The sequence below is a fragment of the Eumetopias jubatus genome, unplaced genomic scaffold, assembly GCF_037043125.1.
Source record: "Eumetopias jubatus isolate StellerSeaLion01/CBP00866 unplaced genomic scaffold, mEumJub1_p1.0 scaffold_13, whole genome shotgun sequence".
Classification (NCBI taxonomy): domain Eukaryota; kingdom Metazoa; phylum Chordata; class Mammalia; order Carnivora; family Otariidae; genus Eumetopias; species Eumetopias jubatus.
The window spans coordinates 27,422,108-27,443,190 of NW_028274819.1; the positions used below are offsets into that span (position 1 = coordinate 27,422,108).

Genomic DNA, 21,083 nt, shown 5'->3' on the forward strand with positions numbered 1-21,083 from the left:
TAGTATCTGTGTGAAATTCCACTTAGGAACAGACGAGAGGGAGAGAGAGAACCTCTTTAAATCCTATCCCACCTTGCACATACCTTAATCTTCATGTTTCTTCATCTGGGGTCCAAAGACAGCCTGAACTCACTGAAGTCAAACGCAAAATTTTGCATATATGTGTCCCCCTGGACAGAGGCGCCACAAATCCCATCAGATTTCTGAGAGGTTTGGTGATCCACAAAAAGGCTTAGCCCCACAGCTCTATGGAAACTTGACCTTCTCTGTGCCTATTCTGACTCCCTCCCTAGACGTCACCGTCTACAAAACAGATCTTACCTCCAAGCCATTTAAAACTTCTGACAGATACTAGGTCCCTCCTCCAGCACTTGATGGCTGTGTCCTCTCTTTCTTGGCAATGGTCTGTCACTGGTCAGAATCAGAGGACCTGCAGCCTCAGAGAACCTCAAGGGCCCACCACTTGGGGGAAGTGGCTTTACAAAGTGGGATGATACCATCCCATTTCAGACAGCTATGGCCCTCAGAGATTTCAGTTCCTCAACAATAAGGAAAATAAAAATAGTAATAAGAAGAATAAAAACAAAATGTGAAAGGGTTTTATCGGGGGGAGGATGTATATTTTATGTTTTGGTTTGGTTTCATTAGTTTGGGCTGCAGAAGTACTCCTAGCTTCAAAACCTAGAAAATACAAGAAAACAGCCAAAGAGGAACTGCGATTCCTCAATCTTAGCTGGTTGGAACCATATGGATTATGTACTCCAGATCTTTCTTCCTATACCCCCCAAATTAACACTAGCCTGGCAATTTCCTATATATCCCTTGACTCTTTGGTCTCACATCACACTGCAGTGCCATGTGAACAGTGAAGAAACCAAAAGAATCAAAAGCCCCATGGGACCTTGCTGATGGCCAGCTAACAGTTTTCACGTAGCACCCTACAGGGTGAGAAGTAACGGCCTGGACAGATCCTCAAGAGCAGGACTCCTGAAGCCTCTGTTTATACTTACACTTGCTGTCACTAGTCATCCATTCAGAACACCCTGATTTAGCAACGATTATGAATCAGGCACTAAGCCAGACATAATCGTTTCAAGTATCAGTGGGCTCAGGCTTCAAGAAATTCAGAATCTAGTTGAGGAGACAGACACCTATCCCAGTGAAACGGCAGATAGAAACAAAGACCTAAAACAAACTGAGAAGGGGGCAGGCTGATTTCGACAAGCACCAGATTCTTGCTATTCAAAGCTTGGCTGATAGGCAAGCAGGGCAGGCATTACCTGGGGGCTTGTTAGAAATGCAGAATCTCAGGCCTTGCTCCAGACCTATGGAAGCAGAATCCTCATATTAGTAAGACCCCAAGTGATTTATATGGGCATGCTAGAGTTTGAAAGGCTTTGTGTTAAATGTCAATGAAAAGGTAGGCACCTGGTTCCCTGCTAATGTACCTGCCTGCAGCTGCAAGGACAATGTGCCAGGAGTAATCAGGGGAAAACATTTTACATCTGTTTGAATGTATGTGGATGTAGGATTTAGAGAAAGCTAGTTAAAGTCCATTAGGTTGTTCTACCAGCTCTTATACCAAACTCAGACCCTTCATACCTGGGTCTTGGGTAGGAGAGAGGGACAATAACTAGTGCTCCCCACATTCCCAGGTGCCTCATTACTCAAGTCCCTTGTTGTACTATTAATGGCAAAAGTGGGACTGGAACCCCACTCTCTTGACTGACTTGCCCCGAGAAGATGTAAAACCTACAGAATGGTTTTGAATACTGACTCCAGAGTCAGACAGACCTGGGTTTGAATTCAAGTTTTGCCACCTAGCAGCTATCTGTATGACCTTGGGAAAGTCACCTGATTTCTCTTGGTGTCTCTCAAATTTGGCACTTGTAAGAAGTAGTACTTATCTCAATGATTGTTAGAATTTATTGAGATAATGTCTGTAAACTGTCTAGATCACTGAGTGCCTGGCATACAGCAAGAATCAGTGATGTTTGATATTTTCATTATCTTTACCTCTTGCAGCAGAATCTGGCCGGCTATCAACCAAACCCACTTTCCATCATTCCTGAGTACACATCTAGACTACATTTCCAGACCTCCATTCTGTCTGGAGTGGCCAGTGGGTTGTAGTTGGAAGAGACACGTGCCATTTCCAGGCCCAGCTCATCAAAACCTCCTGCGTGAGCCTCCACTCTCCTTCCCCCATGTGCTGCTGGATGGAGTGGCTTTGGAAATCATGGGCTGAAACTGGCAGCACCTCCATCAGCCTGGGCCCCTGAATGGCTGTATGGGGCAAAACTACATCACCTTCACTGCCACCTGGACCGAGTTCAAATCCAAACACTACTGCCCACAGACTGAATGATCTTGCATAAATTATTTACACTCTTTGAGCCAATCTAGAAAATGAAGATAAGAATAATACGTCGCAGAAACTCTTAGGCAGGTAAGATGGGTTCTTATAAGCAAATGCATCATAGAAGTAAACGCTGTTCTTCTAGAGGCAATTTGACTTACTGGTTAGGAACTAGGCTTCCTGAATTCAAACCTCTGATCTGCTACTTCCTGGTTAGTAACCTTAGGCAAGCTAATTAACATTTATGTGCCTCAATTTCCATAACCATAAAATTGGGAAAATAATAGAATCTACCTCATATGGTTGTTGTGAGTCCTGAATAAGTAGATATGCATAGAGCTCCTAACACTGCATCTAGTACCTGGCAAGCAATTAATAAATGTTGATGGCCATTACTATTAAACAAGACATCATATTAAATCAATTACCCAAAATTTCTTGCTTTGCCCATTTTGGTTTCCCTTCCTATTAAAATATACAGTATTTGACAAATGCAAATATTTCTGACGACTAAAATAAGTAGACTTAGTCCTTTTGCCACCCTTTAATATTTGTTCTTCAAGAAAACTGAGGGGAATACACTTATAGATGGACTGTCTCACATTTGGAACTACCCATAGACTAGAGCAGCAGTCTGTAAATAATTGTGACATTACTGTAACTCATTTTCCTAAGGTTCTCTCTGGGTTTAAGCACCACAAACATCATAGATCCACTACTGCAGGTGTGGGTCGGACAAAAATGCACGTTTACCAAACCATATTTAGGATTGAAAAGATTATCCCAGGTCTTTGTTTCACCAATTAGAAAGCTGAGATTCTGAGATGTTAGGTGTTTTGGCCAAGATCACAGCTAGTTATAAAAGGATGGATCAAAATTCAAGTTTCTCAATGTCCAGTTCCTGGACTACTCTCATCCCCCTCCCCAAGGGACAGTCAAGAGAAAAACAAGAAGCAATGGAAATGAAAAGGAGGAAAAGCTCTGAAAGATCATTCTAGATTTAATTTCCCAGATTTCAACTACTTGTAAGATATAATAGAGTTCTTACTCATCAGTAGCTCCCAACCAGCCCTGATCAAGTGTGGATTCTAACACACCTAATCTTGGGTTTTCAACTTCAAACTACTACGTAAGTCTATTAGTGCAGAGGTTCTCTACCTTGACTGTACATTAGTGTCACATGAGAAAACTCTTGAAAAATACTTATGCCTGTGCCCCATTGCATATTAATTAAATCAGAATCTCAGGATGCGGCCCAAGTATCACTTTTTTTGAAGTTTCCAAGTGATAAGAAAATGCATTTGTATTTATGAACCAATGCTTCAGCTCAAGGACTTTTGACGGGGGCGGTGGGGGGGGTGTGGGTGGAGAAGATCTTCCAAAACTGAAATGCTAGGGTTTTGCTAGAACATCCTACACCCCAAAACTCCATGACATTCACTCAGTAAACATTCAAGAAGTGTTTGCTGCTAAGGATACAAAAGCAATAGACCACAGTCCCTGGTATCTAGGTTTCACCATCTAGCAAACTGCCTCCAGCAAGTGGACTGGACCTCTTGGTCAGTACCTATCACCTCTCCACCTCCCATTTGGAGGGGCAGCCCTGCCCTCTCCAAATTAGTCTCCACAATCCTAAATGATGATCTACAGCCACAGCAGAGAAAAAGACATGGTTAATAACGTTCTCAAATGACTCTGTCTTTGCTGGAAGCTGACCTCAAAACTTTGACATCTAGAAAAACAACCAGCTTTTTCATTATTAGATGTTATCTTTTCCCCATTAGTAAGCCTCCTAGAGGTCAAGGCAGAGTGAAGAAATGCAATTTATTTATGACTGGGTGAATCATCAATTACTATGGAGATCCATGTAATACTTCTTGATATTCATCATGTGCAGGCTCTGTTGAAAATGCTTTAAGCCACTTGATTTCATGGGTCCACAAAGTGTTTGATGGCAATATAGTGGTTCCAATAAATGAAACTGTTAGGAATTGATGGGCTAAAGTAAGTCTTGGCTAGAACAAGGCTGAAAATACCTGCTCCATCATCAGTAATCAGGTTTCTGTGACATACGTAATCACCATTAGAAATTGACTTTTACAGGCAGCTCCTTGGTTGAGTTATTCAGATTCTTTTTTTTTTTTAATCTGGAAAGACCTTAACATTTGAAAGATGTTAAAAGAATTTCTAGACATAGGCAACGATTCAAAGGATAATTTGTCCTTCGTGAGATGAAAAAGTAGAAAGCTGTTATGGTGCCTCTCCTATCAAAAATCATTAGCCATTAATAAAACATTGTTCTGAGTACAGTATCACTTATTACAGAGACTTAATTAAATTAATTATACAAACTATAATTTCACAAATAAAGTAAATGTATAAGTAGTTTGTTTTGTTTTTTTTTTTAAACAAGTTGAGTAGCAGCATCTCCAGAGGATTCCCTCTGGACAAAATTTGCCAAAATTAAAAAAATGTCAAATGTCTTAAACCACAGAGACAATAATAAAACCAAGTAAAGTATGATCCAAAACTAATCTTAAAAGACACAGATCCTCAAAAGCTTTGTTTTTTTAACCTTTATTTTTTAAAATAATTTTTATTGTTATGTTAATCACCATACATTACATCATTAGTTTTTGATGTAGTGTTCCATGATTCATTGTTTGTTCATAACACCCAGTGCTCCACGCAGAATGTGCCCTCTTTAATATCCATCACCAGGTTAACCCATCCCCCCACCCCCCTCCCCTCTAGAACCCTCAGTTTGTTTCTCAGAGTCCATCATCTCTCATGGTTCGTCTCCCCCTCCGACTTACTCCCCCCTTCATTCTTCCCCTCCTGCTATCTTCTTTTTTTTTTCTTAACATATATTGTATTATTTGTTTCAGAAGTACAGATCCGTGATTCATCAGTCTTGTACAATTCACAGTGCTCACCATAGCACATACCCTCCCCAATGTCTATCACCCAGCCACCCCATCCCTCCCACCCCCCACCACTCCAGCAACCCTCGGTTTGTTTCCTGAGATTAAGAATTCCTCCTATCAGTGGGGTCATATGATACATGTCTTTCTCTGATTGACTTATTTCACTCAGCATAACACCCTCCAGTTCCAACCACGTCATTGCAAAAAAATATGGAACGCTTCACGAATTTGTGTGTCATCCTTGCGCAGGGGCCATGATAATCTTCTCTGTATCGTTCCAATTTTAGTATATGTGCTGCCGAAGCGAGCACCTCAAAAGCTCTGTTAACTCCAACGAGCAAATTGGCAAGATGACCAGATGCTCCCCCTTTTGGTCCAAGTTCCAATGGACAGGCTGCATTAGGGCAAGAGACCCTTACCTGAGGATGGGAAGCACCAAGGCTTCAGTAAAAAATTAAGCCCCAACTTGGGTCATAAGGTTCAAGATGCTTGGCTATGAGTGGCAAAGAAAGAAGCCATGTCTGTGCTGGGCCACTGGCAGCTGTCAAAAGTCAGGGGAGTAAGGGAAGCCTTTTGACTCAGGGAGATGAAAAAGGGACCCGAGCATACTGGGATTAAGTAGAGGTGGGGAAGTTGATCTGAAACAATGGCCCTGATTTTCTGAAGATCAGAAGGAGCATGGTGCATGACTACTACTTATTTTAAAGATGTAGGAAGAGATAAATTATCAAAACAATATTGGGCAGGGGCACCTGGGTGGCTCAGTCGTTAAGCAGCTGCTTTCGGCTCAGGTCATGATCCCAGGGTCCTGGGATCGAGCCCCGCATCGGGCTTCCTGCTCCGCGGGAAGCCTGCTTCTCCCTCTCCTACTCCTCCTGCTTGTGTTCCCTCTCTTGCTGTGTCTCTCTCTGTCAAATAAATAAATAAAATCTTTAAAAATATATATATATATATTGGGTAGTGAAGTTAGGATACTACAGTAAACTTATAATAAACTCCAGAGTGTGACTGGAAAAAAAAGTGGTGGGGTGAGTAAGCACAATAGTGATACAACAGTGTGATTTATAGTAAGAAATACATATATATATATATTTGGTCTTCATCCACTCTTCCTGGCACAGAGTTCCTAAAACCCTTGTAATTTCCTAAGTGATGAGAGCAATAAAGGTGCTTGTTATACTAATGGGGTGATTTGGGGCTTCACCAAGGATGGGGGCTGTTGTCAGGAAAACCAACCATGTGATTAAAGGATTGGATCTTGAAGTCCCGCCTCCTGACCTCTGGGAGGGAAAGAGGCTGGAGGCTGAATCAATCGCCAGTGGCCAATGATTTAATCAATAATGTCTACCTAATAAAGCCTCCATAAAAAACAAAAGGATGGGGTTCAGAGAGCTCCCAGGTTGGTGAAACAGAACACTTCCACATGTCTCCATGTGGAACCCACAAGGATAGAAGCTCTTTTGTGCAGGACCTTGCCCTATGTATCTCTTCATCTGGCTGCTGATTTGTATCTTTTGATATCCTTTGTAATACACTGGTAATCTAGTGAGTAAACAGGTTTCCTGAGTTCTGTGAGCTGCTCTAGCAAATTCATAGAACCGAAGGAGGGGGTCATGGAAACCTCTAATTTATAGCCAGTTGGCCAAGAAACACAGGTGACAAGACAACTCTGTCTCAAGTGGGGGCAGTCTGGTGAGACTGAGCCTTTAACTGGTGGGATTTGATGCTCTCTCCAGGTACTGTATCAGAATTAAGTTGAATTGTAGGATACCCAGCTGGTGCTGGAGAATTGCTTGGTGATGTGGGGGAAAAAACACACACATTGTAATTGGAGCCAGAATTTTTAAGTGGAGAACACACGGAACCACAGAATACCTAATTTACAGCTTTACTATACTAGTAGGCTATAACAATATAGAACACTCACCTCTCCCAGGCACTGTATAAAGCCCTATATATAGATAATCTCATTCTTACCCCGGTATGGGAGAGAATGGTCATGATTCTCATCGTATAGTTGGAGAAGTCAAGTTACACAGGACTTAAATAATTGGCCAAGGTCATTCTGACTTTAAGTGGTGGAGTTTGTTGCTCATAAAAACACACCACCCTGCCTCCACTGCAGAAGAAATAGCCATAACTGGAAATAATGAAGATCCACACCATGTGACACAGGTACCAAGAGGGAAAAAGAAAACAAATGCATCAATGCTGAGATCATAAGAAGCCAGTGGTTAAAGACCACCGGTCCTTGTCTGAAAGACAATCTCCATGTAGATATCAGTCAACATCGCTGCAGTGTTAGTTCAGGAGTGAAGTCAAAGAGAGGTCTGGAGACTTCCACTTAACAGTGTCCTAAACTGGAAATTCAAAGAGAAGCTCCACAAGCTGCCCCCCAAAATTAGAGTTAAGGTTGAAATAATAAGAATGACCATAAGATTTCACCTTTCACACTTAGGGAAAAAAGAGGGTCTGGTAAGGACCTACCCAAAATGAAGCCAAAAGCAACCCTCATAGCATGGATGGTCCCTGATCAAGAAGAATATTTTTTAGACCCAAAAGACCAAGAGCAAATGGCCAAGCTAATTCCTTGGTTGGAAAGGTAACTAACTACCAGAGACAGAGGAGTCCCAAGAATAAAAAAGAGCCCATCCTGCTTCCCTGCCTGTCCTGCCCAGTTGAATACCAGATGGGACCCATTCCACCTCATTGGTCTCTTTCACGCTGTCATCCCCACCATTCTAGATCAGTTGTTCTCTTTAGGTGAATGTATCCAACTCCTGAATAGCTGGCCCACCCATATCACCCCCAAAGTCATCTACTCAAGGCTGGCATATTCGTCTTCCCAAAGGGGACCCCAGAATGTAGGATTCTCCTGCACAGCAACTTAAAATCCCCTTGTCCACTCCTCAGATAAGATTATTGTTACTACTGGACTTACAGGAGAATTTCTCCAAGCCACTTATTATAGAAAGAATCTCCTATTCTTGAATGATGCCATTATTAACTAGGTTAGTTTATAAAAGTAATGGCCTTGACTCCCAAAGCTGACAAAAACACCACCAGAAGCAAGGGATGGAGGGGGAATATAAGGTGGAGAAAGGAAGAGAAAGGGGGAGAAGAGGAGAGGAGGGGAGGGGGGAGGGGAAGGGGGAAGGGAAGAGAGACAAAGAATAAAGGAGGATGAGGGGAAAAGGAACAAAGGAAGGAGATGGGGAAAAGGTAGCTGGATAGTGTTACTTCTCTCATGAAAATATCAGGAAAATATTGAACATTTAATATCATTAGTAATCAAGTAGAGTTTTCTAAGTTGTAAACCTAGTACAAATTTTTTTAAAAAACTATTTTTGTAATGTAGCATATTCAAAGAAAGAAAGTTCTTAGATACACATAATTATTAAATATGTGCCAACAAGGGACTTGGTGAAATGTAGCATCAATTTTTAATTAATTTCTTTATAAAAATAGTGCAGAATTTGTCTTAGCCTGGTAGAAAGGATAAGCACACTTATCGTGAAGCACTAGTTTTAGACCCATTGGAAGCAAAACAGCAGAGGTCCATTGCCACCATCTCTATTTGACCTAACTCTAGAAATATTAACAGAAAACTATTGAAGAAAAAAATTAAGTGCAAAGATGGCAAAGGAAAAAAAATGCAAGTATCACCATTTCCAGAAAACACGTTTATATTTCTAGAAAATTATCCAGAAACCAGACTTGCTTGAAATTGAGTAAATAAACTCAATCCACAAAAATCGATCACTTTTGCTTATACTAGTGCCAGATAGCTTAAAAATAAAAAGTCAGGGGAAAAATATTATTTGCAACAGCAATATAAAACATTAAATACCTGCATATTCATTCAACTTGAGACACACAAGACTTGAAGAAAACTGTAAAACTCTGTTAAGAGAAATAAAGAAAACCTGAATAAATGGAATGATGCTCCCTGCTCTGATGGTAAATTTCCAACTTCTTCTGGGAGGAAGAGGAGGAGGCAGGGGAACTGGGCAGTATGGGGTACATGGGATGAGCCCTCAGGCTCAGAAGGGACAGTTAAGGGCACAGAGCTGGTTCAGGTGATGAAACTATGTCCTACGTTGACTTATAAATTAATCCAATATTTAGTAAGACCTACTGGAACACTTTCTAGAACCAGACAAGTATATAGTAAAACTCATCTGGAGGAATAAGAAATAACAAAACCTTAAAAAAAAAAAAAAAAAAAAGCAAGGTTGGATCCATCCCACTGGATGGTAAATTATAAAGCTTCAGTTACTGAAATTGTACTGGACTGTATTAAAAACGTATCACTAGGCTAACATACACTTCAGAAACAGAATTCAAACTAGTAAAGGAATGCAATAAATGACATATTAGAAGCAACACAAAAGTGGAAAAAAGACACTGTTGTCTTTTATGAAAAGATGCTCAACATCACTGATCATCAGGGAAATGCAAATCAAAATCATAATGAGGTATATCACCTTACACCTGTCAGAAGGGCCAGTATCAAAAAGATAAGAAATAAGTATTGGCGAGGATGTGGAGAAAAGGAAACTCTTGTGCACTGATGTAAATTGGTACAGCCACTGTGGAAGACAGTACGGAGGTTCCTCAAAAAATTAAAAACAGAAATACTATATGATTCAGTAATTCCACTACTGGGTATTTACCCAAAGAAAACAAAAACACTAATTTGAAAAGATATATGCACCTCTGTTTACTGCAGCATTATTTATAATAGCCATGATATGGAAGCAACCTAAATGTCCATCATTAGATCAATGAATAAGCAAGATGTGTGTGTGTGTATTATAATGGAATATTATTCAGCCATAAAAACAAGATTTTGCCATTCATGACAATGTGGATGTAACAAACAAAACAAATGAACAAATAAACCAAAAGAGCAGTTTCATAAATACAGAGAACAAAGTGATGGTTGCCAGAGGGGAGAGAATGGGGGGATGGACAAAATGGGTGAGGGGGAGTAAGAGGTACAGGCTCCTAGTTACGGAATAAGTAAGTCACCAGGATGAAAAGTACAGCATAGGGAATATAATCAATGGTGTTGTAAGAGAACTGTATGGTGACAGATGGTAGCTTCACTTGTGAGCACAGCATAACACACAGACTTGTCATATCACTATATTGTACACCTGAAACTAATATCACTGTGTCATCTATCCTTAATAATAAAAAAAAAAAGTGGGAAAAAGAACTACTGTTAAATGTCAACTTAAAAAAGATTTATTGCACCTCAGGTCCTGGTGATACAAAACAACAAATCTCAAACAGGGCAACAGATTGTGTATTAAAACTGATTTAAACTATAGTTGACCTTTGAGCAGCACAGGTTTTAAGTGGACTCCTGCAGGATCTGTTTTCATAAATACACTATGGTACTGTAAATCTATTTTCTCTTCCTTGTGATTTTCTTAACATTTTCTTTTCTCTGGCTTACTTTATTATAAGCATACAGTATATAGTAAATATAACATACAAAATATGTGTAAATTGACTATGTTATCAGTAAGACTTGCGGCCAACAGTAGACAATTAGTAGTTAAGCTTTTGGGGAGTCGGAAGTTATACCTGGGTTTTCAGCTGTGCAGGGTTGGTGCCCCAACCCCTGGGTTGTTCAAAGCTCAACAGTATATGTATTAAACTATCTGATAAAGATGAGAGAATGGTCTTACTACTAAATAAATAAAAGAGAAGAGATCAATGGGAAATTAGTGACAAACGTAACTGATAACATTTTCACTATTCAAAACAGTATATTTAAGAACTGACAAATATACACAAAAAGTCCGGATTCTATTCATTAAGGGGGCCAGAGAAGATGGTCCACTTAACCCAAAGGAAATCTAAACAAGAAAAAAAGAAAAAAAAAAGAAAAGAGAGAGACAAATGTACCAGCTCTAGCCATTACAGCAAAACAAAGTAAAGCAATTTTTAGCATGTTCCTGAATAACTAACTACAAATGGGAAAACTCAACACTGGTGCAGTTATATGGGAAAAGAAGTAAGTTGCGGATGGTGGATTTAGTGGAGGATGGTGATGGTGCCATGTCCTTAAGTAGCAGCCAAGGCAGATTCTTCCTTCCATGTGATACCCCAGGCAGTAGCTGCGCTTCTGCTGGGGTAGCATGTGGCTGCCAAGGATGAGAACTGAGAGCACGCCAGCCTTGGCAAATAGTGGCCATCCCTTTGCAGAGTTTGGCACAGAAGGACTAAGACGCCCCAGGAAATAGCAGAACCAATAATTTCAGATGGACCACATGGATTTGGGCAATGAGCATCTTGCGGTATTCATGTGGACTGAAGTACAGAGGTCCTTCCCCAAAATGTGCACATAACCCCTTGTAACTCTATTACAACCTTAGGGACGGAAACAACACCCCAAACAGAGTTCCCATATGACCCAAGAATTAACACTTCTAGGAATATACCAAAGAGAAAAGAAAACATAGATCCACACAAAAACTTGTACATGAATGTTCATAGCAGCATTATTCATAATAGCTGAAAGGTGGAAACATCCCAAACGTCCATCACCTGGTGAAAGGGTAAATAGGGTGAGGCATAGCCACATGAGGGAATAGCGTTCAGCCATAAAAAGGAATGAGGTTCTGGTACATGCTACAACATGGATGAACCTTGCAAATATTATGCTAAGTGAAAAGCTAGTCAGAAAGGACTACATATTGTATGGCTCCATTCAGTAAAATGTCCAGAATCAGCAAATCCATAGAGACAGAAAATAGACTGGTGGTTGCCTAGCACTGGGAGGATTAGGGTACTGCTAATGGGTGCAGGATCTCTTTTTAGAGTAATGAAATGTTCTAAAATTGTGACGGTTGTATAACTCTGTGTGTATGCTAAAAGGCACTGAATTATACACTTTCAAGGGTGAATTGCACGGTAGGTAAATTTTATCTCAATAAAGCTGTTTTTAAAAAACCCACATGTACACCATTAATATGAACCCCCTTTCCACCCCAATAAATGGAGGCTTGCAGCCAAATTTAATTTGATTTAGGAAAATAAGCTAACAGGATGCTTCTAGTAGCCCAGTCTTTGGAGTAAGTTCCTGCCTGCTTCGCACATACAACTTTTCAATGGAGACCCTTGTAGAGTTCTCAGCCTCTCTTGGTCCTAACAGTCCTACTTTTTCTTCTTTCTTTCTTTGTCTTTTAAAATCAGCTTAATTCTCTATCAAAATGGGACCAGCATTGGCTCCTGTTTTCCCTCCCAACAACTCTGGCCAAAACCACACATCTCAATTCAATTTCCACACAGCGCTATGCTCTTTTTTTTCCTTTAAATTTGTTTATTGTTATGTTAATCACCATACATTACATCATTCGCTTTTGATGTAGTGCTCCATGATTCATTGTTTGTGTGTAACACCCAGTGCTCCATGCAGGACGTGCCCTCCCTAATACCCATCACCAGGCTAACCCATCCCCCCACCCCCTCCCCTCTAGAACCCTCAGTTTGTTTTTCAGAGTCCATAGTCTCTCATGGTTCGTCTCCCCCTCCGATTCCCCCCCTTAATAAGCTCTCTCCTTTATGCCAATATAACTAAAAGCCTTCTCTTGTCCCCCAACGCCGCCTTCATTTCAGATTTTCCAATTCAACGTTTAAACTTCCCACTCATTTCCCCTCCCATTCCTGGCACTTCCTCCCCTTTCTCTGTCTCACCCACTTCAAGGACCAGCTTGTCCCCTGGGCTGCCCAGACCTCCTGCCCACTGCTGCCTTACTTTCTGGTCGAAGATTTATTTTCATTCTTTGCCAACCTCTCTCCACCCGGATGTCCCCCAATCTCATCCCTCCACAAGCCATCTGTAAATTCCATGTTCTGGCTTTTCTTCCTAACGCCAGCCAATCACAGACCCTCAAGGAAAGACCAGGTGGTGGCTCCCAGCTGGTCTGTGTGTGGCTTGAATGCCCTCTGGCCTCACCTCAGAGCCTCCCCAGGTGCCACAGAAGCAGCTGAGGGCTCCTGCCCCAAGGGCCCCCAACACTTCCAGACTCCAGTTGGCAAATCCACAGAGGTTTCCACTTCCATGCCCTCGGCCATGCCACTTCTCCACCCAAACAAACGCAAAGAGGACAAAGATACCATAGTGGTCTCTGCTGAAAAAGAGAAATCTGAAGTTTTGCAAATTCGTAGGCATCCCATTTACCTCATTACCTGCCTTGGGTTCAAATACTGGCTCTGTCATTTATTGAGTGAGTGACTTTATAGTCAACATGCTTATTAACCTCTCCAAGTCTCAGCTTCCTCGCTTCTGAAATTGGGGATAATAATACTGTGAGGATTGAATGAGGTAGTTCAAGTAAAGGGCTTGGGACTGTGGTCATTCCATCAATTCATATAAAGCAAAATCACAGGTTACTCTTTACATGAAGGACATTATAAAAATCAGATGAGAAAATGCCATTACTATCTGTGACCAGCTCTTTACAAGGACAGAAATGGAGAAGTCCCCATCCACCCTCCCTTGTTGCTATGCAGCCTTCTGCAGGCAGAGCCTGTTAGCTCAGAAAATCTGCTCCATGTGGTTATAACAGCTCTGCAAAGCCTGAAAAACTCTTTCTCTCTGTTCCTCCCCTCAACCAGTTCAGGCCAGTCTGTGTTTTTTCCAAGACAACACTGCAGTCCCTGCAAGACACAGCTTTGCAGAAATCCTTGCCCATTCTGCGGGCTGTGAAGCCATCCATGCCTGTTAGGCTGGAACAAAACTCGCCTCTCTCAGAACCCTGTTAGCATGGTTTCTGTTGGCAGCTGTTGCCGCAGGCCTGCAGGTGGTGGGGCAATGACACCAGGTCATCGGTGAGCTCAAGGTCAGGGGCATGTGCCTGCCTCTGAAGACAACGACTTGAATGTTGTTGGAGTAATTTTACCCTCTGTGCCCTTTTATTGTAAGGTAGTAAATCCCAGAGAAAACCTCAAGCCTTTCCTCCTACGTGACAAGCCAACACCCCCTCTGGCTGAACCTTGGCCTGCTGTCCAAATGTGGCTCATTCATCTTACCTACACTTCACAGGCTCCCACAGAACATACTGCTTTAGTAATGCAGGTGCCCTGTGCCCCTGGGGCCATTTCCTGGTTCCGTGAACATACGTTCCTGCGTGTGAATATGTATGCATGTATTTGTGCATTCGGCAAACATATATTATGTACCAACTGTGGGTCGGACGCAGTGCTAGGGGAAAGGGATATAAAGACAAATAACACAGTCCTTTGAGAAGCTCACAGTTCAGGGGAGGAGACTGAGGGAGTAGGTAACTGACAAGCCCAGAGGGGTAGAATGTGCTCAGAGCAACCTAAATGAGAGACCCTCACCTGGTGCCCAATGCTTCCCAAAACAAGCAGCACCTGAATACAGCTCAAAAAGTGAAGAGTCAGCCAAAGAGAATTGTGTGCAAACAGATGTGCGTGTGTGTGTGTGTGTGTGTGTGTGTGTGTGTGTGTGTTCCTGGGTACCCCACAGAGGCACACTCCACCACAAATTATTCATTATGGTGTCTTTCTAAAAATCCCACATTAAACATCTTACATCTTGAAATTTATTATGTTCCATCCCATTGGGCAGAAGGTCAGAGAGAACACTTATGTGAGTCATATCTCACTGGATTTCTACATCTTGTTAACTGTACATTCGTACTCAGAGATGTCAGAAACAGACTGTCTGGCTCCCCTTCCTAGTGCACCTAAAGTGAGGGTGGCCATTCTACCGTGTGGACACACTTCCTCCCCTTGGGCCCAGGTCCCAGCCAGGAGGCTGTAGGGAGATTCCTCCAGGGAAGGAGCTGACTTTGCTCTCTTCTTAGCTGATGTAGCTCTGATGCATTACAGGCTTCGGCCTGGTTCCTGACCCCAAGCTGCCAGAACTTTATTCTGGGCCCCCAAACCTCTGGGCTCCAGTTTACTGGCCTGAGATCTGGAATCTGTATTCATTCATTCATTCATTCATTCATTCATTCACTCAAGCACTTATTTACTGAGCCTCTTTTCTGTGGCTAGTACTGTTGCAGGTACCAGGGATACATAATCGAGTGAGGCACACAGGTCTGCTCTCATGAAACCTGCATTCTAATGGGAGAGACAGATAATAGATAAGCACATAAGTAAATAAATGAGAAATTTTTACACAGTTTTAAGTTCTATGAGAAAACACAAATAAAACAGGGTAATGCGTTTCCAAAGTAACACTGGGGGAAGTTATTTTTAATAGGCTTCGCTAAGGTGACATCTGAGCTTAGACCTGAATCTTGAGAAGGGGGAGGGGGAGGAGGGCTGGGGAGGACAGGTAGGTGCCAATAGACTATTATACAGAGTTTGGATTTCATTCTAAGTACAATGGGAATCCACTGGCGAGTTTCAAGCAGAAAGGGGACGTGATCTGATTCACTGCATCTAAAGGGCTCTGGATTCTGGCCCCTGTGGCATCTACCTGTTCCTCCTTTTCTTGGATAACCTCTCTTTGGGTTACTAAAGTTACCTGCTGTCCACAGTGAGAGATGAAGGCGAGTCTTCTCAGTGAGCACACCACCTCCCTTTCATTCATCTAAATGCCTTATTCCCTAATCAGCACGGTCTGCTTGCTCATTAGCTCAGTCCCCTAATTGCAGAGTAAACTTCTCCTTCAACAAAACTGCAAATTCTCCTTCCCTTTAAAGCCACCAGCTTGGCAGCTTGCCACGTTCAGCACAGTAATAGAGTTCCTGAGCAGCGTTCAGACTCGCCTTCTCCCACTCTGTCATCGACCAGCCCATCGCTCTGGCCCGTTGTGTGGGTTTTCCAAGTTTTGAAAGACCACTTGGGTAATCTAGAGCAAAGCTTCTCAGCCAGGGATGGGCACCTGTGGGGAGTTCTTGAAGGTTCCAGATATGCCCGGGCCCACCCCAGATCTGATGAATCACAACAGGGAGGGGGCAGGGAATCTGCATCTTTTTAAAGTTCCCCCGGTGATTCTGATATGTACCTCTGCTTAAGTTCCATTACACTGGGGGGAGAGAGGCTATATTAATATGCTCACCAGTGCGAGTTCTTTTTTCTGAACAAGACTAAGTAAGAAATAAATAAATACGCATCCATACACTAACAGGCAAAGAACCAAAAGAGGCAAGACTGTCTCCTACGTATGTGGATCACGGCTCCATCAAGCAGAAGAGAAGTGGGAATTGGTATTAGTGGGTATAGGCAGCCCTGACCCTCTTTGCTCAGAAAATCACTGCAAGAGAATGAGACAGGCCTGCTTCTTCACCCTCATTGCTTTAAATATTCCCAGCTCCACAGGAGCAACCAGCAAATCCACACACGCAGAGTTTTCAACACCACATGCCCTAAAGATACATATTTTGCCAGACTTTCAACTGCCTGGGCTATTCCCCTGAAAGTTTAAAATACTGCATCCCTCCTTAATTAAAAAAAAAAAAAGTCTATAACACCAAATGATTAGAATTCCTACACCATCCCTCACACTACAGTGTTTATGAATTAGACAAGCCCTAACACCCCTGGCCTGGAAAAAGCAGGATCTACACAAACTGAGCGGCAACTGGTCATAGCCCATTTCACTTGACAGGTGTTTACTGAGCACCCACTCTGTGCCAGTTTCTACGTAGCACATATTCAAGTATGTTATTTCATTTAATCTTCCAATGCACTCCTCAGAATGGCTATCAGTATTATCTCTTTTCCAAATGAAGAAGTCAAGAGGCCCAGGAGGTTAAAAGGCTTCCCTGTGGCACTGCAGTCATGCGAGAGTGGAGTGTTGAGCCCAGACTTGAGTTTAAAATGGGTGCTCTTTCATGTTGCTCTTTTGGTAAGACTCTCCCACGTGGCAGGTACCGTGTGAGACATAAGTATGAATCAGCCCCCATCCCTGTCCTCATGTTGTTCACAGAAGAGCAATGGGTAAGAGAAATGAGTATATGACTACATATATGTAGTATGAGTATATGACTGAATGTGATCAATGCTACATGTGCTCTGGGACCATGGAGGTGGGCAAAGCAAGTCCAACTCGGGACAAATTTAAGACTTTGCAAACAAGGTGCCATCTTATTTAGGACTTTCCAAAAGGAAATAAGATTTGGCCAGTGGAGAAAATAGGAAAGGCTAGTCTAGATAGAATATGTAGTCAGCCAAGATGGGAGAATGAGGAACATGCTCAGGGAATTACGGATAAAATCCCCTATGAGTAGACCAGAACATGGGTAGGAGACCAAGTGGGTAGAGAGCTTTGAATGGCATGATGTGAAGTGGAGACCAAGTTCTTTAGGCAAAGAGGACTACAGAACACTGCTGGCCAAAGGACAGAAATGATAAACAGAGGCCTTGAGAAGATAATTTTATTCTGGCCAAACTATTGGTAGTTTCTCTCACCAATGAAATTTCACACATGATTTTCTCTCTTCCTCCCTTCATCGCAGGGATGACTTCTATGCAAACTTCAGGACTTACTTTGGGCATCACCTACTCCAGGAAGGATCCCCTGTTCTCCCAGGATTAGGTCAGGTGCCCCTCCCATGTACTTCCTCAGCATCTATTGAAATTTCTATTTGCTTCCTGCCTTTCCTACTATGTGGAAGTTCCTTGAAGGTAGACACTATGATTATTTACCTTTGATTTCCCAAATCCTTGATTTCTTGGCACTTAGGAGATGCTCAATTACTGTTTGATGGATTACAGTGAACAAGCACCAGAGAAGTTTCAAAAAGACACTATGGCCACAGCCATGCAAGTCTAAACCATAGGTACAGTTAATTAACTTGTTCTTTCAATAAACATTTCTCATGACCCTATTTTATACCCTGCACTGTGCTTCATGTTTGGAAATTATGGGGTGCCTGATTCCAAAGGCAGTCCCCCTCTTGCTTGTGGTCACATATTGGAATTTGAACACCCTAAATACCAGCTCCCATAGAGCCTAATGAGCCTAAAGCCAGTCTTACTAGGAGTCAAGTATCATCAGCAAGTCCAGAGAAAGCCCTGCTCTCAAACTGCAGCCTGGGGGAGTAAGCAGAGGCATGGTAGGAAATGGGTAAATCCACAGACCGCAACTAACCACAGCAAATCTTTCCAAAGTACTGATTTTACTTATTAGGTTTTACAGGATAGGGAATTTGAACTATCATGCAAAATGTGCAGAGAATTTTAAGAATAAAAGTTAAAGACTTTTTTATATGCAGGCAGCAACCATTTTAGGCTGTCTGCACTGACCTCTCCAGAGTCCAAATCCCTGTCCTTTGTTCTTGGAGTATGTGGCAGAGACTCCTGGCTGTTTTCCTTAATGCCATTTCCTTTCTCCCCTAGTATTAGAATACTCTGGTTTTAGCTAGGCATATGGCCCCTGGAATTACAGTTCTTGCTCTCCTTTTTTGTGTGGCCATATGACTGCGTTTGGTCAATCAAATGTAGGTGGAAGTGTTGTCTGTCATTCCCAGAAAGTGTCCTTAAAGGGAAGAGGCACTCTGTTTTTGTCTCTTTCTTGTTTTCCTGCTAAAAAGAATGTAGATGTGATGCAGAGAGTTCAAGCAGTCATCTTGGGTCATGAGGCAGTACTCTAAGGATAACTGAGCAAGAGAACAGAAGGAGCCTGCTTTCCAGCTCTGGGCTGCCTAACTCCAGACTTTTTACACAAGAGAACAAAACCTTGTATGTTTAAGCCATGGTCCGGTAGCACTCACGAAAATGTTCAAGAGACTCCAATAGGGAAATCAAGGGTTCACAGACTCACAGAAGGGGTCTCAGAAACCGAGCTCCTTGTTCCTGCCTACATTGCCCGTGCCAGATCTGCAACTGCCTAAAAAATTTGATAGGGCTGACAGACTTTGCTGTGAGTTAACATGTGAAAGCAGGTGCAAATAGGGTTTTTTCCTCTTAGCAGGTGGTAAGAAGAACCCCTCTTTAGAGAGAGATCTTTTGTGGTTGGATGAAGGCTTTACTGAGCCCTTGGGCTAAAAGTTGTATCTTCAAAGCTAGAATGAGGCTTCCAAGAAAGAGGACAGCAGTTCTTCATCATTGAGCATCAAAAATTAGAAATAAGAGTGGAAATATCTGGAGTGAAGGGACTGAGGAGAGGAAAAGGGACAAGTGAGATGGGAGAATGCTATACCCCACCCCACTATTCCAAGGGACCCTCCAATTTTCATAAAATCTAACAAAGTTTCAAAATGTTTGGCATGATTGCATGACTTGTAGAACCACTGAAGTGCCTAAGTGTGCCATCAAGGATGACTTGGGGGAAGAATCCAAGATGGCTCACCCAGGAGCAGGTGCTAGAGACAGAGATCCTGGGATCATGAGTCTAAAAATGTTCAAAGAAGCACTTGAAAATGGCTTTCAGCTCCCCTGTGCCATGAAAAGCTGGAGGATGGTAGTAGTGGTCAAACATATTTCACTTAGAATGCAAGGAACCTACTGAAACACCTGGGGTTACCATGGGAACCTGACCAAACCATTAAATCACAGTGCAGCAGTACTATACTCATTCACTATCCCCTCTGCCAGACACCAACACAGCCTCCTTCTTCTTGCAGCCAGAATCTTCAGTGGAAGTTGCATTCTACCATTAAAAACTCCTCTCAGGAACCCAGAATAGCCAAAACAATCTCTGAAAAAAAGCCAGAGTACTCACACTTCTTGATCTCAAAGCTTACTACAAAGCTACAGTAATCAATCAAGACTGTGGTACTGGTATAAGAACAGACACACAAATCAATGGAACAGAACCAAGAGTCCAGAAGCTGTTACACTTATGATCAACTGATTTTTGACAAAGGTGCCAAGACCATCAATGGGGATAATCATCATTTCAACAAACAATGCTAGAATAACTGGATATCCCCACTGCAAAGAATGAAGTTGGACCCCTACCTCACACCATATACAAAAGTCAATTCAAAATGTATTACCAATCCAAAAGAGCTAGAACTATGAAACTCTTAGAAGAAAACACAGGAGTAAGTTTATGACCTTGGATTAAGCAGTAGCTTCTTAGATATGATACCAAAAGCAAAAGTGACCAAAAAAAAAAAGGTTGAATCAAACTTAATCAAAATTAAAAACATTTGTGCTTCAAAGGATACCATCAAAGAAAGTGAAAAGACAACAGTAGGAGAAAATATTTATGAACCATCTAATAAGGACTTGTATTCAATAAAAAGACAAACCAATTTTTAAATAACCAAAGGGAACAAGGAGATACTACGACACTCCTATTAGAATGGCAAAAATCCAAACACTGACAACACCAAATGCTGGCCTGGATGTGGAGTTCTCATTCATTGCTGGTTGGACTACAAAATGGTGCAGCCACTTTGGAAAACGGTTTGGAAGTTTCTTACAAAAGTAAACTTACTCTTGCACTATGATCCATCAATTGTACTCTGTTACATTTACCCAAATGAGTCAAAAGCTTATGCCCACACACAAAAACCTGTACACAGTGTTTACAGTAGTGTTATTTGTATTTGCCAAAACTTGGAAGCAACCAATACATCCTTCAGTAAGTGAATGGATAAATTGTGGTACATACAGACAATGGAATATCATGCAGCACTAAAAAGAAGTGAGCGATCAAGCCATGAAAAGACATGAGGAAACTTAAATGTATATTACTCAAAGAAGCCAATTGGAAAAGACTATATCCTGTATTATTCCAATTATATGACATCCTGGAAAAGGCAAAACTAAGGAAGTGGTGAGAAGATCAGTGGCTGCCAGGAGTTAGGGAGACAACCGGGATGAAGAGGTGGAGCATGAAGGCC

The 21,083-nt window shown here is 42.0% G+C and overlaps 1 protein-coding gene and 1 non-coding gene across 2 annotated transcripts in view; both read right to left on the reverse strand.

Annotated features, from left to right (window-relative positions):
• Positions 1-21,083, reverse strand: part of KIAA1549L (KIAA1549 like) — a 258,248-nt gene that overhangs the window by 153,741 nt on the left and 83,424 nt on the right. The gene's annotated exons all lie outside the window — the stretch shown is intronic.
• Positions 5,491-5,597, reverse strand: LOC114196940 (U6 spliceosomal RNA). The gene has a single exon (XR_003606826.1). It is a non-coding gene; the product is annotated as a U6 spliceosomal RNA (small nuclear RNA).